At 31.2% G+C, this 19,531-nt stretch overlaps 1 pseudogene; it reads left to right on the forward strand.

Annotated features, from left to right (window-relative positions):
* The first annotated feature begins 4,502 nt into the window (after positions 1–4,502).
* LOC123205770 lies at positions 4,503–12,881 on the forward strand (annotated as a pseudogene).
* Positions 12,882–19,531: the final 6,650 nt, after the last annotated feature.

Below are 19,531 nucleotides of genomic sequence, written 5' to 3' on the forward strand. Positions count from 1 at the left end.
TCATCAAAGATGACACAAATATTCAAATTTGGGCACAAGGTGTTGATATATTTGGATAGGTATTTGGGATACTAATACAATATCTAGAATATCATAACTAGCTTAGGTATGGAACAATTTGAGATTATAACATTGTTTTATTGTTATGTGCATGGTGTCAAAAGGCTACCTACTCATAAGTAGGATTGTGAAGCAACAGGGCAACAACAAAGCTAGCAAGTTAGCTTAAGACGTTGCATGAGTAAGTGGCAATTTCGTCATTTTGCACCTATGGTTTTTATTTATGATTAAACATGTATTGATTTTGGATTTGGATTATTACACATGGTTTTGCAAACATGAATTTTAGACACATTGTTTGGATTAGGATTATTTATTATTGTTTTGTTTAATATAATTTTTGGGTATGTGGGCATTTAGTTATACCATGCATTAAGTATATTGTTGCATATGTTTGAGATATATTTTGGGTTAACATGTCTCCTCAGGTAAATATTTCGGGTAGGGGCATGTATCTAAATAGGGGTATTACGTTAGGCCTTAATAGACTTTGTGAGATTGCCTATGTATTTAAGACATAAGGGTGCTGAGAAAGATGGATAGGCAAATAGAATATTGAAAAACATCTATTTTAATCACATAAAGGCTCAATTATGGAATGCCAGACTTTTAGATTTTCACTATTTTAGTTGAGAGTTCAAGTTGTACATATCTCTTCGAGTCATATTCCATATAGGGGTAGGTATTTGGGGAGAGGTGTTACATAGGATCCTTATCGAGGCATATAGTTCTTTTTACAATGTCTACCCTAGGAGTATAAAAATGTATCAAGATCTAAGGAGACTATTCTGGTGTTCAAGTATGAAAAAAGATATAATAGAGTTTGCAGCTATTTTCCTTATGTGTCAGTAGGTTAAAGTTGAACATTAGATACCAGAAGGACTTTTACAACGTCTTAGTATTCCAAAGTGGAAATGGAAACATATCTTAATAGACTTTGTAGTTGGGTTAACAAGGTTGAAAGGAGGTTACAATGCATTGTAGGTCATAATTGATCGGTTGACTAAATCAGCATACTTCATAGCAATCAAGAATACCACAAGTACAAATCAGTTGGGTCAGATATGCAGCCAGAACAATAGTATTAGATTGAGACACTAGGTTCATCTTAATATTTTGGTAATGAATACTAAGGTCTTTGGGTATGAGGTTAGCCTTTAGTACAGTTTATCATTCTCAAACAAATGGACAAACTAAGAGAGTTAATTAAGTGATCGAGGATATATTGAGGGTTTATTGCCTAGCAAAGGAATAAGTTAGATAGAAGTGTTATCTTCGATAGAGTTTGCTTACAAAAATAGTTATCAAACAACCATCAAAATGGCTTCGTATGAAGCACTTTATGGTAGAAAGTGTAGATCATTGTTGCATTAGGATGAGATAGGAAAAATGGATACCTTGACACAAGTGTCAAGGCTAAAGTTGACCCAGAAGATGATTGAATGTTGCTAGTAGATCAAACAGAGGATGAGACAAGCTTAAGATAGTCAAAAGAGTTATACAAATAAGAGAAGACAAGATCTTGAGTTCAAGGTGGGTAATAAGGTATTTATGAGAGTAGCCCATACAAGTATATCATGAGATTTAGCAAAAAAGGAAAGTTAGCACTCAGGTTTGTAAGACTATTTAAGGTATTGGAGCATGTAGGTAAGGATTCCTACCGACTTGTGTTGCTATTAAGCACGAATCGCATTCATAACGTATTTCATATGTCATTATTATACAAGTATATTAGTGACCTAACCTTGTACTGAGATTAGAGGATATTGAGCTTGAGGATAATTTATTGTATAAAGGGCGTTTGGTTCAAATTTTAGATAGACAGGTAAAAGAGTTCATAAACAAGCATATTCCCTTAGTCAAGGTTTTTTAAAGAAATCATAATCAAGAAGGCCATATGGGAGGTTAAGCAGGACATGAGACATAGGTTTCCATAACTCTTTGAGTGAATTACAAGGATGTAATTCATTTAAAGGGTGAGAAATGTAACACCCATCATAAGCCTAAGGGTATTTTGGTCTTTTCCTTATATTTATTTATGATTTGTGTTAAGTTATGATGATTTTCTAGTAAGGACGCTCCCACTCATGTCTTGGAAAGGCAGAAATGTCATTTCACGTTGAGCTTGTAAAAATGATTAGGTAAAGAGGAACACATGCCCCATGTGTGTAAAACCACATGGTTATATGTTGTCAGCGAATTTGAATTCCTTGATAAGGATCAATTTAGCAACAATTTCAAAAACTATCTTTATTATGTAATTTCATATATGTCTGTGTGTCATGTTCAGTAAACAAAATAAAAAAAAAAGGCATAAGGCTTGATTTAGGTTATTTTATAGTGGTAAAAAGAGAAAGGGAAATAACAACTATAAGAGGCTTAAGAAGGGTTTGGATGTTAGAATCACCATAACAACATCGAGTTTTAGCAAGTTTTCAGAGTACAAGGATAGTGTCTGTTAATTGATCAAGTTTTATGAAATATATGTTGATTATGGTCTATCATTGCATGATTTTGGTTGTATAGATATATTATGATGAGCATGCTAATTATATAGTAATGATGTTCATTTAAAGAGTACAATATGGCCTATTGAATTTGTGATTAAGATTTTATGTGAAAGAGGATGTGAAATTGTAAATATAAGTCACATAATGTAAAAGTTTGTTAATATGCTTGCATTTTGATTAAAGCAAAGATTATTAAGATACTTAGAGACATGTTTTGAATATAGGTTCATGATTAGTTTGTCAAAGTTAGGTTGGAAATTCATGGTTTGTCAAAGTTAAGTTACGATAGTTAGCTAAAGTAAAGGTGTCCAACTGTGTAACAATGACATAGACTTTGATCAAGTTGAATCCAAGTTCAAAATAGAGAAAGTTAAGGCAAGTGGTGTACACTTAGATAGTCATAAGTTATGTGCGTAAGTGGTGAGATATGTGAAAGCAATAAGGTTATATGAGAGACAAATACTCATAAGATGCAACAAGCATTTGACATCAAGGCACACTAGCCATATAGTTCAGTTTAGTTTAATTAGTTCTTTACATGGTCAACGAGATGCATCACATATGTGCATGTGGTAGCGGCCACCCAAGGGTGGTAATAGATAACGGTCTTGCAGCTAGATGCATGTGGTAATGGAAGGACTGCAAATAATTTTCCCATATGACTAGGGTATCTTAGCTAGTTAACTCGATAGTTCAGTCGGCATGTATACGAAACACAATAGTAGTAAACATCTAGGATGTTAATTGCTTTTAATAAGGTATCAGATATGCTAAGATTAACTTAGGTAGAAATGAGTAGTGAAACATATGAGGGAGCTAACGGTTCAGTTAGAGCAATCACATGAAGTTAGCGGCAATATTGTCGTTTGCATCATTTATGAATTTATGTTATTTTCATTTTAGATAGTTTGAGACTTGGATTGTAATTATGCACATTTAGGTATGGTTGTTATTTTAGACATAATGGTTTTCAATTATGTATGAATTTACAATTTCAGATATTTTTACTATACTTTTTTGCATGCACATAAGTATTGAATTACGTTCTCTTTTATTGAATTGGATGAGTTAGAAGTTCAAGTCATGCACATCTTTTTAATGTAAAGGTATGATTAGAGAAGAGGTGATAACAATTTTAATTTTTAAAAGATATAATAATGCTTCTGAAAATAACAAAAGCACTTCCAAATTATCTCCTTTATTGATGCACAAGAAATCAACTGAAGTATAGTGGATTTCAATTTGACATATTAACCCATAAAGGATTTGCCCTGCAAGCCCATAAAACCAAAGTATCTTTGGGGAAAATGCCAAGGCTCAAAGGACAAAAATTGGGAAGCAAGTACAGGGCATTTAAGCTAGTTCACTATAAATAATTGCGCGGGATGCGGAGCAACATCTACGATTGTGGCTGTATTCAGTAACAGTCTTCGGTTTCTTTTCATCTCGCCATCTTCTTCCTCTATCTCTTACCATCACCATTTATTATATATTTTTTTCCCTCATAACTGTCATCTTTCACCTCCCTCCCTCTTGTTTCATTCCAAACGCCAACACCAGTGCATTTTCAGTCCCATTTGTCTCCGTTTTTAGTGTGCCTAGACAGGTACATCAATCTATCACTACCTTTCTATTTTCATTTCTTAAAATCCAACTCATGTTTGTGTTTATGTTTATCTTTGTAACGTGCCTTACACGTTACATGGAGATTTCTGGTACGTGAGGTTCCGAAAATAAAAGAACAAAAATGCAACCGTTTTTAGAGCGAATGCTTTGACGGATCTGGTAACTTCCGTCCTTAGAATACACTTAAGTTATATTCTATGCTTGCAAGGGAGTTTATTTTTTATTATATAATATGCATGAATGAATGGATGGGTTGATGTGGGAATTGCAGAATTTGGTAAATTTGTTTGGTGTCTTCTTTATCACATGGGGATATCGCAGGACAATGTTCATGGGCTCGTTTTAGCGGTCTCTTCTAGCATATTTATTGGCAGTAGCTTTATTATCAAGAAGAAAGGTCTCACAAATGCTAGCGGAACAGGAACTGGAGCAGGTTTTTCATTTGGGATATTAATTAAAATAGACAAAAATTTTTTCGCTTATACCTTTTTAGGCAAACACACAGTAGTTTTACTTTTATAAGTAAATTTTTTTGTAACTCCAAAAATACCCTCCCAGCCCTGTAGGTGTAGGCGCTGGAAAGAAGGTGTGGTGCAAGCGGTGCGTGCGTAGTGCGCGCGGTGCGTATGCAGTGCGCGCGGTGCGTGCCCAGTGTGCAGTGCGTACAGAGTGCGCGCACCCTCATATAATATATATAAACAACTGCGCACACACTTTCTTATATATATATATATATATATATATATATATATATATATATTAAATAATATAATATAATATTTAAAAAATATAATAAATAAATAAATATTTAATATTATAATATTTAATATATATATAAAATATAATAAATATATATATATATAAAATAAATATTATAATATTTAATATTTATTTATTTATTATATTTTTTAAATATTATATTATATTATTTAATATATATATATATATAAGAAAGGGTGCGCGCACTGCACGCACTGTGCGCACCCCCGCACTCTGTTTATATATATATATATGAGGGTGTGTGCACTCTGTACGCATCGCATGCACCGCGCGCACTCCGCACGCACTGCGCGTACCACACCTTCCTTCCAACGCCTACACCTACAGGGCTGGGAGGGTATTTTTAGAGTTACAAAAAAATTTGCTTATAAAAGTAAAACTACTGTGTGTTTGCCTAAAAAGATATAAGCGGAAAAGTTTTTGTCTATTTTAATTAATATCTCTTTTCATTTCCTTCCTTTTATCTTATTTCAAATTTTCGTAAAGTAGAAATAGATTAATCATGTATCGCTGATGTGTATTTTGATTGATCAGCTGCTGGAGGACATGCATACTTGTGTGAACCTTGGTGGTGGGCTGGGATGATTACTAGTAAGAAAAGCTCATCAATTTTATAATTTAATTGTTCTAATGAAATTTATGATCTTTTGGTATTTATCTATAAGTAGCTTTTTAATTTATATATGTCTGAGGCAACCAAGAAAAAGTTAGGACTATCAACTCCAAATTTAGCTTTAGATTATAGTCAAATCTATGTGATTTGAGAAAATGTGCAATGACGTTTTAATTTAGAGATGTACTAATATTTAAGTGAAGGCGTATAATACTACATGTATAAACAAATTATACAAAGTCATTTATATAAACTAAGATAATAATATCTAATTAGATGATTTTAAAATGGGAGAAAAAATGAATAATTATATCAATCATTCATAAACTATCATTTCAGTTTATAATTTATACAATTTGTTTGTTTCCATAGTTTTAGGAATTGAAGATAACCCACCAAAATGTCAAGAAAACAAAAACAAATTATATTCCTAATTCTTTTTCCTTTATAAAGATGATGTCAATACCTGGAGAAATATATATATGTATGTGACAAACAAAATATGGAGCTAGTTAACCCTGAAATGTTTTCTCTTGAAGTTCAATTCTCCTTGCTTTCTGTAGCATGGACAAATTAGCAATGACTTTTGCCCTTCTGGGTCTTCTGATGATATCTTACATAAAAGGAACTCATCATTTTGTCTCAGTTTCCAGTCTAGTAATATTATAGGCTAGCTAGTCTTGTCTGGTGTTACTCATAGTCAGTTCAGTTTTTAGCCTACTGCTTTGTGCTCTTCGTTGCGTGTTTTGATGTTGTGCTTCATCTGTCTGCCACCAGTCTACATGGATTCCAGTTTGCTCATTTTTCTTCTCTGGTTTGTTGTAAAATATTCAAAGTTTGCTGACCATGACAATACATTTAATGAATTGGTACACTTGGGCATTTGTAAAGAGGAAGCATGAATCATAGCTAATGCTAAGTTTGATCCTCCTTATTTGAGACCAAGCACATATGATTCAGCTTGATTTTGTTAATTTCTTCTAACAATCTTCCATAATAGTGGTCAGTAATAGGAATATCTAGTGTGCTCACATTATCCTACTCATATAGATTGAAAGGGAAAGGAAGGGATATAAAAGTTCAGTTTTTATGATTTAAGTAGAGTGCATCTTTCTAATCAATGCTTCTTATGGTATACCAGTGAACCACATTTGTTATAGTATTTTTGGATGACTTGTTGGTATATGATGTTGAAATCGCTTGTCATTACACTTGCCACGAGTTTTTTTTTTTTTTTAAATTTGCTAATGATATCAACTTACTTCATTTACTATAAATAAATTTTTAAGTTTCAACACAATTTCGAAGTCTCACATCACATGAGAGGAATTCTAACAATTCACTTCACCTATTATATATATGTTTACTATTTTTCTTTTTCATTACAATTCAACTTTCTATTATATTTTCTTTTATATAAAATAATTTATTATTTCTATATTTCCTTTTATTAGAAAACATAATTTATAATTTTGTGTTTTTGTTTATTAGAAAACATAATTTCCATGTTTTCTTACTAAAAACCATAATTTCATTCTTAAAATTAATAATTAATAAGTTCAAAATTTATAATTAAATTTGAAAAAAAACTACAGTATCGAACGGAGCTTAAGCTTGGCTTATTATATCGAGTTTGAGCTCAAACTTGATTTTGTCTAATTTTGACTCTGTTGAGTTAAGCCAAACTTAAGTAAACCAAGTTTGAGTTTGATTTGATTCAAATTCACCTCCACCTTTTTCATAACTCCCAACTTCCTTATGTATTCCTCACAAGAAATCTCAGTTTGTCCTTACACAATAAAAGTTGAAAAAAAATCACCCCAGGCTTATATTTGACCCCTGCACAATATCAAATAGCAAAATCACCCCTAAGCATATATTAATTTAACCTTAGCAAAACAAAAGAGACAAAATCAACCTAAGTCAATAAATCACAATTTGAAATCAACTCACTTATTCTCCATTTTTAATCCAAGCATGCAAAAATGTAAGAAAAGTTGAAAATGTGATTTTTATGCATGATAAGAAAATTTCTGTGATTGTTATGGTACTCTAATCACCTTAATGGAGTCTTTTTCATGGCTCACTCTTCCCAACTTACTCTTTGCTCGTCAGTGAGTAAAGTGAAACACTTTCAACATTTTCACAAAATCAAACACAACCATGTTCATCAACAAGCAATCATGAGAACGTAAAGTGTAGGATTTGAATATATCAAGTTCACAACACAATCCTAAATAAACCATGTTTTGCCTATCTCCACTCATGCTTCTCAAACAAACATCCCATGTTCTTGTCGTAATGCAGAAATGCAATGCAAGACTCCCCAACTATGTACATGCAACATAAGGATCATTTTCCATACAAGATTTTGATATTACTTTTCATTCATCCTGCAAAAAAATTTAATCAACACATCCTCCACAAAAATTTAAACATATTCAAATCCCTCACTTGAAATGTCATTGTTCTTAATGACTTCCAAATTACAAATATCCTCCCCAACTTAGCATCAAATTATCTCAATGACAAAATTAAGAAAGATCACAACATTGCAACAGTTTTGAGAGTATCGTAAACAATAGCAACTTATAGGGTGGAAAGATACTAAAGGGTCATGTGAATGTAAACTTTTCCTATTCTTCTAAGGCAACTGAAGATTGGTTATATTAAAAATAGCTATCTAGAAAACAATAGAAAGCTTGCCCAAAAAGTTTTCCTAAGATTTGGTCAAATAAATGGAGTGAGGAGTGATATTTCCTAGTGGCGAGGTTGAGTTCCTATACTTAATGCAAATTCTCCTTCTTGTGGGAGTATGATTTGGAATTAACTCACTTGTCATTCTCTACAATCAAGATAGCACTCATCTTAGGCACTACATGGGTTGGACTTACATAATAGATTTTGTTAAGATTTGATTAGATAGTAATAATAATAAAATATTTGATTAGAATAATATTTTTTTTAGGATGAGATATTTAAAATTAAGATAATATATTTAAAGTTAGCATAAATTAAATTATTTGGATAAATATTTGAATTTGAAAGTTTTGTAAGATAGAATAAATAGAGGTGATTGAATTGAAAAAAATGAGAGAACACTATTATTTGTTATTTTAAACTGTCTTTGGGCAGTAAGGAACTACAATCTTTCGGAAGAGCTAACATTTTTTGTTGTTATTATTATTTATTTAATATTAATAATATTTATATTAAGTCTCTATCTAATTGGTATTAGAGTAGTACCAGAATGGGATAAATTGATGTCATATTGGATGAAAATAGGAGTTGGTTGTGGTTTTGGTGACTAAAGGAATTGAAAGCTTAAGATATTTAAGAGAAAGGAATATGTCTCCATTATGAAGGCAAACTCAAGTCTAATCACAATTATAGATTCAAATGATTGATAGTGTTATTGGTAGAAGATGATGCATCTGATGACAACATTATCTTAATTATGAGTAATAAGAAGCGAAAGAGGAGAAAAGTTGATCTAGTGAAAAAAAGTGAAATTAATTTTGTTAAAATGAGGTTTTTAGTTTAAAAAAAGGAAAAGGATTATGATATCTAAAAGGTGAAATCGATAGAGTTTGACAAATCTAACCAAGAATTGATAAGTTCTAATGAAATAAAAAAACTGACGGTTGTCTAAAAGGGTGATTCAAAAAATTCTGGAGGTAACTTTGCGAATTTTGACAAAAAATCGATTGTATTCAATAAAGCTCAAGTGCTAGAAATTGTTCGTCCGCATAAGCTTTTGGCATTGAAGATAAAGTTAAAGCATATTGAACGGAAAAGTACGGGGTTGATTTTTTCAGTCAGTAGTGGTGATTGGAATAACAACAAAATAGAAAGGGATTTTTCAAATTGGTTAGGAAAAAATGTAAAAGAAAAAAAATGAGTTTTCTCAATTTTTTCTACTTTGACGAGATATATTAGGATTTAATTACATAAGAATTAATATTATAATAATAATATTATATTTCATTAAAATTAAATATTTGATTAAGATAAATTATCTAAGATTAAAATAAGATTAGAGTAATATATTTAAAATTGGAATAAAATAAATAATTTGGATAAATATTTGAATTTAAAAATTCGTTAGGCTATAAATATTGTTATTTGGTATTTTAAGCCGACTTTGCCTATGAGGCTATGGCTTTGGGGATTTATGGTACCTGTATTCAGCCACTTAATGACTTTCTTCTTTACTACCTCTTTTGTTCTTGGATTTAGTCTTCTTTGAGATTCATGCACCGATTTTGCAATAAAGGATAATTAATCACAAAATATGTGATGCATGCACAAATAAAGGCTAATTAATCCCTCGCAAACCAACGAATTGCTTTGCCATTCTTTGTCAATACTGCTACAACTCTCTTTTATTTCTTTACTAACATGTACTTGACCTCAATCAGACCTCAGGGCATCTTAATTGAATGATCAACAAATTGCAAGATGACTTCAGTTGCCTTAAGCTCACCTACATTAAATTAAGTTGATCATATACCTATCTGAACAATAAATTCCCACTCGCCACTAAGTCAAGGAGTGCTCTATCAATGGTAATGTTAGCTATTATACAAGAAATAATACATTCTTGTGTAATTGGTAGAGCCTAGTTGGAATCAATCGTGCATGGAGGTAGATCGTCACACCCGAGTACAGAAGCTGAACAATCACGGGTCATGTGGTGAGATGGAAGATCTGTGCACGTAGGAGTTGAATGAACTACCGAAATTCATATCGATGCTAGGAAGGATATCTCAAAAGCAAGAGTCACCCCAGGCTAAAGATGTAGTTGAAGCTAGCTAAAATGGTGCTGGAGACATTAGAGATGATGAGGTTAGCATTGGGAGTAGTAGAAAATGATGAGACTGGTGTAACAACGATTATTGGAAGGGAGATCGTCGCGACATGAGCTGTCAAAAGAAACAATCACATCGGGTGGAGCCGGAAAGGGCACAAATGGTCGTTTGGCTATCAAAAAAATGAGGAGACAACACTAGAATGAGTAAGAGAGGAGGAAATGGGTGTGGAAGATAAATTGACATTGGAGAATCACTGGAAAGGAGAATAATGTGACAATGGATGTTGAGTGGTAATCAGTGTCGGATGGTGTGAGAGATCATCGGAAATGGCGACACAGTTGTGGACTGGGAATCAAGTGTGAGAGTCAAATCGGCATTGGAAATTGTCTTTAGAAAATGGAAGTGCGACTAGGGTTTGGCCATTTTGCTACTGCTGCCTCTCACCTTCCTTACATACTCCCCACAACAAATATGAGTTTGGTCTCTACACAAAGTAAAAAAATTTCAAGAAGTCATTCCAAGTTTATATTAAATTGGCTCTTGCATTGCACAATATGAAAATGTAAAAATACCCCCAAACATATATCAATCTGACTTTTAAACAAAACAAAAATGGTCAAATCAACCTTGAAAATTAAATCACAACCTGGAATCAACTCATTCTTTAATTTCAATCCAAGCAGGCAAATTTATAAGAAAAGTTTTGACACAATTTCACTGTTTCTCATGCATAATTTCACTATTTCTCTTATTGTCTCAATATATATAATTTAATTTTCAAACACAAATAGGGTTCTCTAAGTCTGACCATCTTAATAGTCTTTTTCATGACTGCAAAATATTTCTGCTCTCTAATCCACAATTGTTTATTAATTTTCAATTATATTTTAGTACTGAACTATTGTGTTTTCACAGTGATTGTTGGGGAGGTGGCTAATTTTGCTGCCTATGCATATGCACCTGCAATTCTTGTAACTCCATTGGGAGCTTTAAGTATTATATTCAGATTGGGCTTATTTTACCACAAATTGCAGTGACAAACTCTAGAGGATTGTTTCATTCTTCTTTCAATTTAATTGCCATTTATGTCTTATTACTTCCTGAAGAAATGACTATTATGCAGTGCAGTGCTGGCACATTTTATTCTAAAGGAGAAACTGCATATCTTTGGTGTGGTTGGGTCTGTTAGTATTGTTTTACATGCTCCACATGAGAGAGAAATTGAATCTGTTAAACAAGTTTGGCACCTTGCAACAGAACCAGGTATGCAAGAAGATAAAGTAAAGGTGATTTTCAGAAATATATGCTTCACCAAAATTTGTTATATTCCTCAGCTACATTAATTTGCCAGAATTTCAGGCTCTCTGTATGTTTACTTCTATTTTATTGTGCAGAGCTTTCATAAGTTATAGTTTATGAATATAGGCTAATCTTACGTATGAATTTTAGATTGAGGCTCACTTTAAGATTATTATAACTTAAGAAGCAAAAAAGCATATGGTAAACCCATTTGACAGTTGATTATGAAATAATCAATTTCATAAAGAATTTGCAAAAGTGCCGTTGCCGGGATGATGAAATTTTTTGGTTATGGCAGGTTTTCTTGTATATAGTGCAGTACTTGTGATAGTGGCTTTTATTCTAATCTTCCGATTTGAAAAAAGCCATGGGCATAAGCATATGATGGCATATATTGGAATTTGCTCTCTCTTGGGCTCTCTTACGGTCTGTACCATATCTTTCAACTTATTTTTGTTATGAAATTAAACACTGTGTTCCCTCAAAATTAGTAGCATTTTTAAACTCAGGTTATGAGTGTGAAGGCACTGGGCATTGCTTTGAAGTTGACATTCTCAGGAATGAATCAGTTTATTTACTTCCAGACATAGCTTTTCACTGTGATTATGGCTTTTAGCTGTATTATGCAAATCAACTACTTGAACAAGGTAAAATGTTTTGACAGATTTCAATGTAAAATAAAAGATTTAACACTCTTAAACTTTATGACAGTATGGCTTGCTATTTAACAAATGCTTAATCTAGTTGGTATTGTATATTTGCAGGCTCTTGACATTTTCAAAACATCTGTTATATCTCCAGTCTACTATGTCACTTTTACAACACTTACCATTCTTGCTAGTATGATCATGTTCAAGGTTTTGTATCACAATAAAATATTTCATTTATAATACATATTTGGGTTACCAATGGGGTTGATCTGATTGTTGTATCTTTGCTTTTGGTTTGTCCTCTGTTTGATTAAAAATACAGGATTGGGAAAAACAAAATGCATCACAGATTACAACACAATTATGTGGCTTTGTTACAATTGTATCTGGAACTTTTCTTCTTCACAGAACCAGGGACCTGGGAAGCAAGCCAGCCGACGAATCCCCTGTCATCGAACCACCACACCTTCGTCCAAACTCCAGCATTGTATGGTCACATTTATCAACTATAAGGCCAGCTTTCAGCTAAATTCCCACAAGGAAGGATGACACAGCTTGGGCAGATCTTTTTGAGCCATAAAGAAACTTGTGTTTGATTAAGAGGAACACAAAAAGAGAAGGCTCATTTTATGAAACCCTGGCAGGGCTTTCAGTGACATCTATGTTTTAATTTCCTCAGTTTTGGGCAGATGCCAGCTAGCATTTAAACAGTTTCGACATAGATGGTTGGAACAGACCTCTCCTCTTCCAAAATTACTCCACTGATAAATTAAAAAATTGCAACTGCAATATAATTTATTCATTGCAATTTCTTCAATAATATGAGCAAATTTCTCATGCTGTATGTGTTTTCTTTTTTTTCCTACTGTTTGTAGGATGACAGTAGTGCCAGCTTTAATTATAACAACTGCAAACCACAAAATATTATACAGTATATAAATGAAGCAAGAATATTATAACACCAATATCAGTCATAATTCAAGTTAAACTTCCATAATACAGTACTGAAATAATGAATATTATTATTTACAACAAATGTTTCAGAAAAAGTGAGCTTCATGCCACTCAATATTCCTTTGTTGCTAAGTTGAATCATCTCTCACATGGCTATTTACAACAAAGTCAATACTGAAGAGCATAAATATTATGAAACACTTACAACATAACTATTCAAGAATCCTTAGAAAGTTTCAGTGACTTTTACACCAACCAACACTATTATGCATTTTATTTGGCCATAAAAATCACTGTTTTGCTCTATCTCAACCAAAACTAATAATAAATATTTAAATTTGTAAATCTAAAGACTACTTTTCGCCAAAATCCAAAATCCCTTTCAATCCTTTTTTTTTTTTTCCTTTTGTTTTTTTTTTCTTACCATCGACTCATCATTTTATCCATTAATTTGTTGATACTTGAAAATAATAATTCACATCAGTGATTCGCTTAAGATAAAAAACCCTTTTACTTTGTCACATTTATATTAGAATTATAATGATAGATATTTTGGTTGCGAAGAAAACTTGAACTTAATGAATAATGGTCTAATAATTTTTTTTTATTTCTATCATTTGGCATTAGAGCCCAATATTGATCCATACATAAAAAAATATACCAACATAATTAATTTTATTTTGTAACACAATCTTTAATCTTTGAAGTTATTTTCAATTAGCCTAAATGATGTAAGACAAGATAAAAATTTTACAAATTTAATATAATTTTTATTCTTTTAAATGTAGGGTTTAAGGTTTTTTTAATTAATAATTAGTTCTAAAATATTTCTTTTTATTTTTGAGAATAATATCTATGTGACTTAACTATAGGTGATAAACGTAGAATATAAATCATATATTCTTGTTAAATATCTTAATGTAAAATAGAAAAATCAACTATTATCACATTTAATTAGATATGTTATGTGTTTAAAAGATTATAATTGAATCTTAGGCCTATATTGTTTTTGAAAGTATTGATATTATATTTTGAAAATCCATTGTGGTAGTTCTATTACCCAATAATATGATTTGAAATGTTATACTAATTTTAACTATGTTTTCATGAAAAATGCTACATTTAAGATTGATATTACTGTATTTTTTTAAACGTATTATTGACGATGTATCATATTAAACCTCATATACATATTTTGTATTTTTTTCTTATATAAATTTTATGAGTGTATTTTTATAAATATATTTTTCATCATTCATCGTATCATATACGTATAATTCTTATATTATTTTTTTCTAGTTTTTGTATTTACTAACTAAGAATACAAAATACCAAAAAAAAAAAAATACTATACTCTCACAATGAGCTTTTGATATCATAAAAAGATTTTTTTAACTATCGTTGTAACAATTAATGATAACTTGATTAACAAATACACCAAGAAAGATTATGTGTTTTCTTGTAGCAAATCATCTTTTCAACAAGAACTCCAGTTCTTAAGATTACATCAAAGTTTTTGTCCAAATGCATATCAATAAAAAAGTTGTCAAGTTGACATTCTCGACATTCAAATAAATGGTTTATGCAAATCGAAAAGCTGGTTTTGACATAGTGATATTCAATCTTTTTGTCTTGCCCATATGTAATTTATCTTATAAATAAGTTTTAATTAATTAAAATATGCAACAACAAGAGTCTACTTCTATTAAGTTTTTTTTTACAAAATAATTACTTGACATATTTTAATCCACCATATTCTTTTTAAGTTATGATCTCTCCAATTTAATAATCCTTATTGAATAATTTTAATGTTATCACTGAGACATTTGTCATTCACATATGATCATCCTAATAATTAAACCCTAATTAAAAATGAAAATGAAGAGAGAGTCCAAGATTGTTATTTATGGTAGGAAGCCAAGATTGTCTATAAATGATTATAATTTTTGAAGAGATTTTAAGCATAAAATACTTTAGAAGAGACATATGAATGGGTTAGGATATTGTTACATAAATAAATTTTTTAGTGTTTTGATTTAAGAAAATTATCTTTTAAAAAATAATTAATTTTTTTCTAATAAGAAGAATCTTTAATAAAAGTTCCGAAGCAATAGAATTTTCTCTTAAATATGATAAACTTAAAATTCAGGAGCCTAATCTATAAACTTGACCTTAAAGGGCTGAATGCAGCCCATGACTCCTGTGTCCGTCCTTGGTGCACTTGTGCGGAAAATAGCAATAATCATGGGGGAAAAGGACTATTTCCCACCCATTTTTTAGTCCTATCTCAAATGCATACCCACGTCTGATGAAAAACTCAAATACTCACCCAAAGTTTAATTTGTTTGCACCCACCCACATATTTTCTGTTAGATTTAGGGGCAAATTCATCATTTTATCAATAATATTAAATAATTAAAATTTTATCTTATTTCTCCCTCACCTTTAATTTGAAAAACTAACATTTGTCCCTTGAATTAAGTTTTAAAAAATTTACTTTTCCCCCCTAAAATGCAACCACTTCTTCCGATGACAGCAGAAAAGATTTCGTCCAAAGGTCAACCACCTATGGGCAATGATGACCTTTGGACGACGTTTCGTCGTGTATTCTGGATGACGTTTCGTCGTCCATTTTGGACAACAAGCGTCTTCCAGAGAATGGACGGCGAGATAGTCCATTCTCCGTCATCTAGTGCATCGTCCATTCTTCGTCATCCAGTGAAGCTCAATGAGCATCATTCATTCTCTGGACGACGCTCGTCTCTCTCCCTCTAGCCACGTCGTCGTCGGTAGCCGGAGGAAAAGTGAAAAAAAATTAGGGATTTGGGGGAAGGGGGTGGGTGAAAGTCACTTTTCAAAGTTTAAGGATGAAGGAAAAGTTAATTTTTAAAATCGGAAGGAAAAAATATGATAAAATTATATAACTAGAATGTAAACAATAAAATGACAGTTTTATTTTTTATTTAACAAAGAACTTAAGGGCGGTTTAAAGATGAATAGATGTTTAAATTTTTTATCAAACATGAATATATCTTTTAGATAGAGCTAAAAAATAGATGGGAAATACTCTTTTCCCCTAATCATGGACATAATCGTGGACATAGTAAGTATGCATCATAATATAAGATAAGATCATGACTTAGGGACAATATGATTGTGACAAGACATTACAGCTTTTTCATATAATAAAAAAAAAGAAATTCTAGAAGATGAACACTATGAAAACATGTTCACCGAATAATTAATTGTAAGATAAGATAGATAGTTTAGGCGAAATTTTGTCATGGATGACGACATTGCGGGCGTCGTTGCATAACTTACGGCTGGTGATGTCAACCTAGCTACTTGTCATTCGCGATAGGTAATTTTAACTTTATCTTTTTATTATTTTATATTTATTTATGAAATTTTTTTATTATAAATTTATAATTCAAGATTACGTTTTTTGAGTATTTATTATTTTAATTAATTCCCCCAAGAGCAGTTTTTGAAATCCAAAAGTTAGAAAATGTTTGGTTTTAGAATCCTTTAATAAATTAAATTATACAAACAATCTATTTCTATTGTGTTCACTTTATTAAACTCATTTTAAGCAATACTTCTTTAAGATACATTTGATTCAAATAATTTTTTATTGATAAAATTAAAAGATTGTTTTAACTTTGAAAGATTATTTTGTATAATTTATTATTATATTTACTAAAATTTAATATATATATAATTATCGTATTTGAATGACGGTAATAAAAGAATATTAAAATATTATTTTACTTAAATATACTTAAAAAATGATTAATTAAAAATTAATATTATGTTTGATTAAACTAATATGTCTTATATTAAATTATATATTTTGTGTGTTTTTTTTAAATATTCTCCATGTTAATTTTATTTTGTCAAATTATGAAATTATAAATTAAATTATTTTTTAAGTTGTTATCTTACTGTCAATATATTATTTTCTAAAATATTTCTTCATATTATTTGTTATTTTAATTGAAATAAAGGTATTTATGTTTTAAAGAATTAATAAGTATAGAATTATAATAAAATTAATTTTATATTAATAATATTTTAATACCTAAAATAGATATTTTAATCAAAATACCTATCAGAGGTATTAGGGTAATAAGAGATTACTCTAAATCTAATGCCCCTTTAAAACAATTTATTATGATAGAAATTATAGTAATCCAAAAGTCAAGTACAATAGTGACAGATTTATGTCATATTTTATCTTTAGAGTTGACAATTCTTATGTGATCAAAGGGAGAAGGACTATTTTCCACCTAACTTTTGATGCGTTTTCAAACTGTCACCCATGACAGATGAAAATCTACTTTTCCCACCCATGACCAAACTACCGTCCAATTTTTCAGTTAGGGATAAGGGCAAAATCATCATTTACTATTTAAAACTTTAAAACTTTAAAATTTTACCGTTTCCCCCCTCCAGGTTTTAAAAACTAATAACTAACTCATCCTCAAAGTTTGAAAAGTTTAGATTTCACCCATAGGGTTTGCTTCCTTTTCTTGCCACCACTGACGGTCAACGCAATCGATCGATCTCCCATCTCTGACTACAAAGGACGATGAAGGACGACCCTTCGTAGCCCAGATCTGGATAACGAAGCGTCGTCCAGATCTGAAAGAACAGACGAAGGATGACGCTTCGTCGTCCTTCATCGTAGCGTCTAGACGACACGACAAGCGACGAAGGATGGCGAAGAGTCGTCCTTCGTCGTCTAGGTGTCTCTTTATTGTACCATGCGATGAGAAGATGAAGATCTCTTCATCGCACCACCGCTGTCGCACCAGGAAAAAGAAGAGGTCGGTGACGACGTCGGGAGATGAAGTTGAAGAATGGGGGTGAAACTGCTAGTTTTTAAAGTTATGGGAGGCGGCTGTATTTTGAAAAATATGGAAACCCTAGGTTTGGGGGTGAAAATGTTAGTTTTCAAAGTTTAAAAACTTTAGGTAAGGTGAATTATTAGTTTCTAAAACCTAAGAGGGGTGAATGGTAAAACTCTCACATCAATTTTGGGATGAATTGTGTAGGCTAAATTGAGAGGTATTTTTGTCATTTCATCTAACAAGGGTAAAATAGATATTTTACCCTTATGCAAACAGATATCATCTATATTAACAGCTCACGGGTGAAAAAAGTGGATTTTCATCTGCCGTGGGTGGCATTTTGAAAATGCATCAAAAATTAGGTGGGAAATAGTCCTTCTCCTGTGATCAAATTAAACACTCTAAAGTCAACCCTTCAAGTATAACTAGACACAACAACCAATGGATAGTAATTAAGTAATTTTCCAATCCAATAAGCGAGTAGAGACTAGACATCTTTGACTTCACAGTCCATCAAAAAAAATGTTTTATAACAATTATCAAATTAAGAACCCATATGAAATCTATAACATAATGCCTTCATAATGGCTATCCAACCAAATGTTAATTTCCCTTATAAACAAAGATGCAATTAATATAGGCATATTTTTCTCTCATTTAAATTAAATTCATTGATTAATATCCTAAATTATGAAATTTTCAAATGTACTATTCCCTACAAAACTTCTATAGAGGGAAAATAAGAGAAGAGTGGATAACATTACACAAAGACGATAGATAACATAATATCTACCATACTCATATTAGTGAGTGCACCATAGATATATAAATTCTAATAATCATGCTGAATCACATAAAAAAATCTTGTGTCTAATTTATTTATTTTATCTATCTTAATTAATACTCTCACATACCTATAGTAAACTTACTCAAATCTTCTTATATTCTAATCACAACTACTGTAGTCTATCTTACACAAATCTTTGAATTGCATACATTAGTTGTTGACAGGAAATCACATTAACAATGGTGCTAGAAAGAGGGCACAGACACACCTCAAACTATCACAATTCTTACAATGGCTCATGGAAAATGGCACCAAAAAGCATTAGAAGATTGATCTTCAAATGCTTCAGAAAGCAATCCATAGCCTTTATCCCAAAGCCAATTCATCTTCAAAGTTAGCACACCACAATCTTAGGATGGTAGACACATTCATACTGTACAAAATGGCTTCTACTTTTGACCCATTAAATTAGCAATAGCATGGGAACTATATTTCTTATTACTTTTGATAATGACATATTAGTCATATATGTCGATAAAACTAAAACCTACAATGATGCTAAAATAAACCCAAATGCTTTTGTAT

The sequence above is a fragment of the Mangifera indica genome, unplaced genomic scaffold (assembly GCF_011075055.1).
Source record: "Mangifera indica cultivar Alphonso unplaced genomic scaffold, CATAS_Mindica_2.1 Un_0015, whole genome shotgun sequence".
Classification (NCBI taxonomy): domain Eukaryota; kingdom Viridiplantae; phylum Streptophyta; class Magnoliopsida; order Sapindales; family Anacardiaceae; genus Mangifera; species Mangifera indica.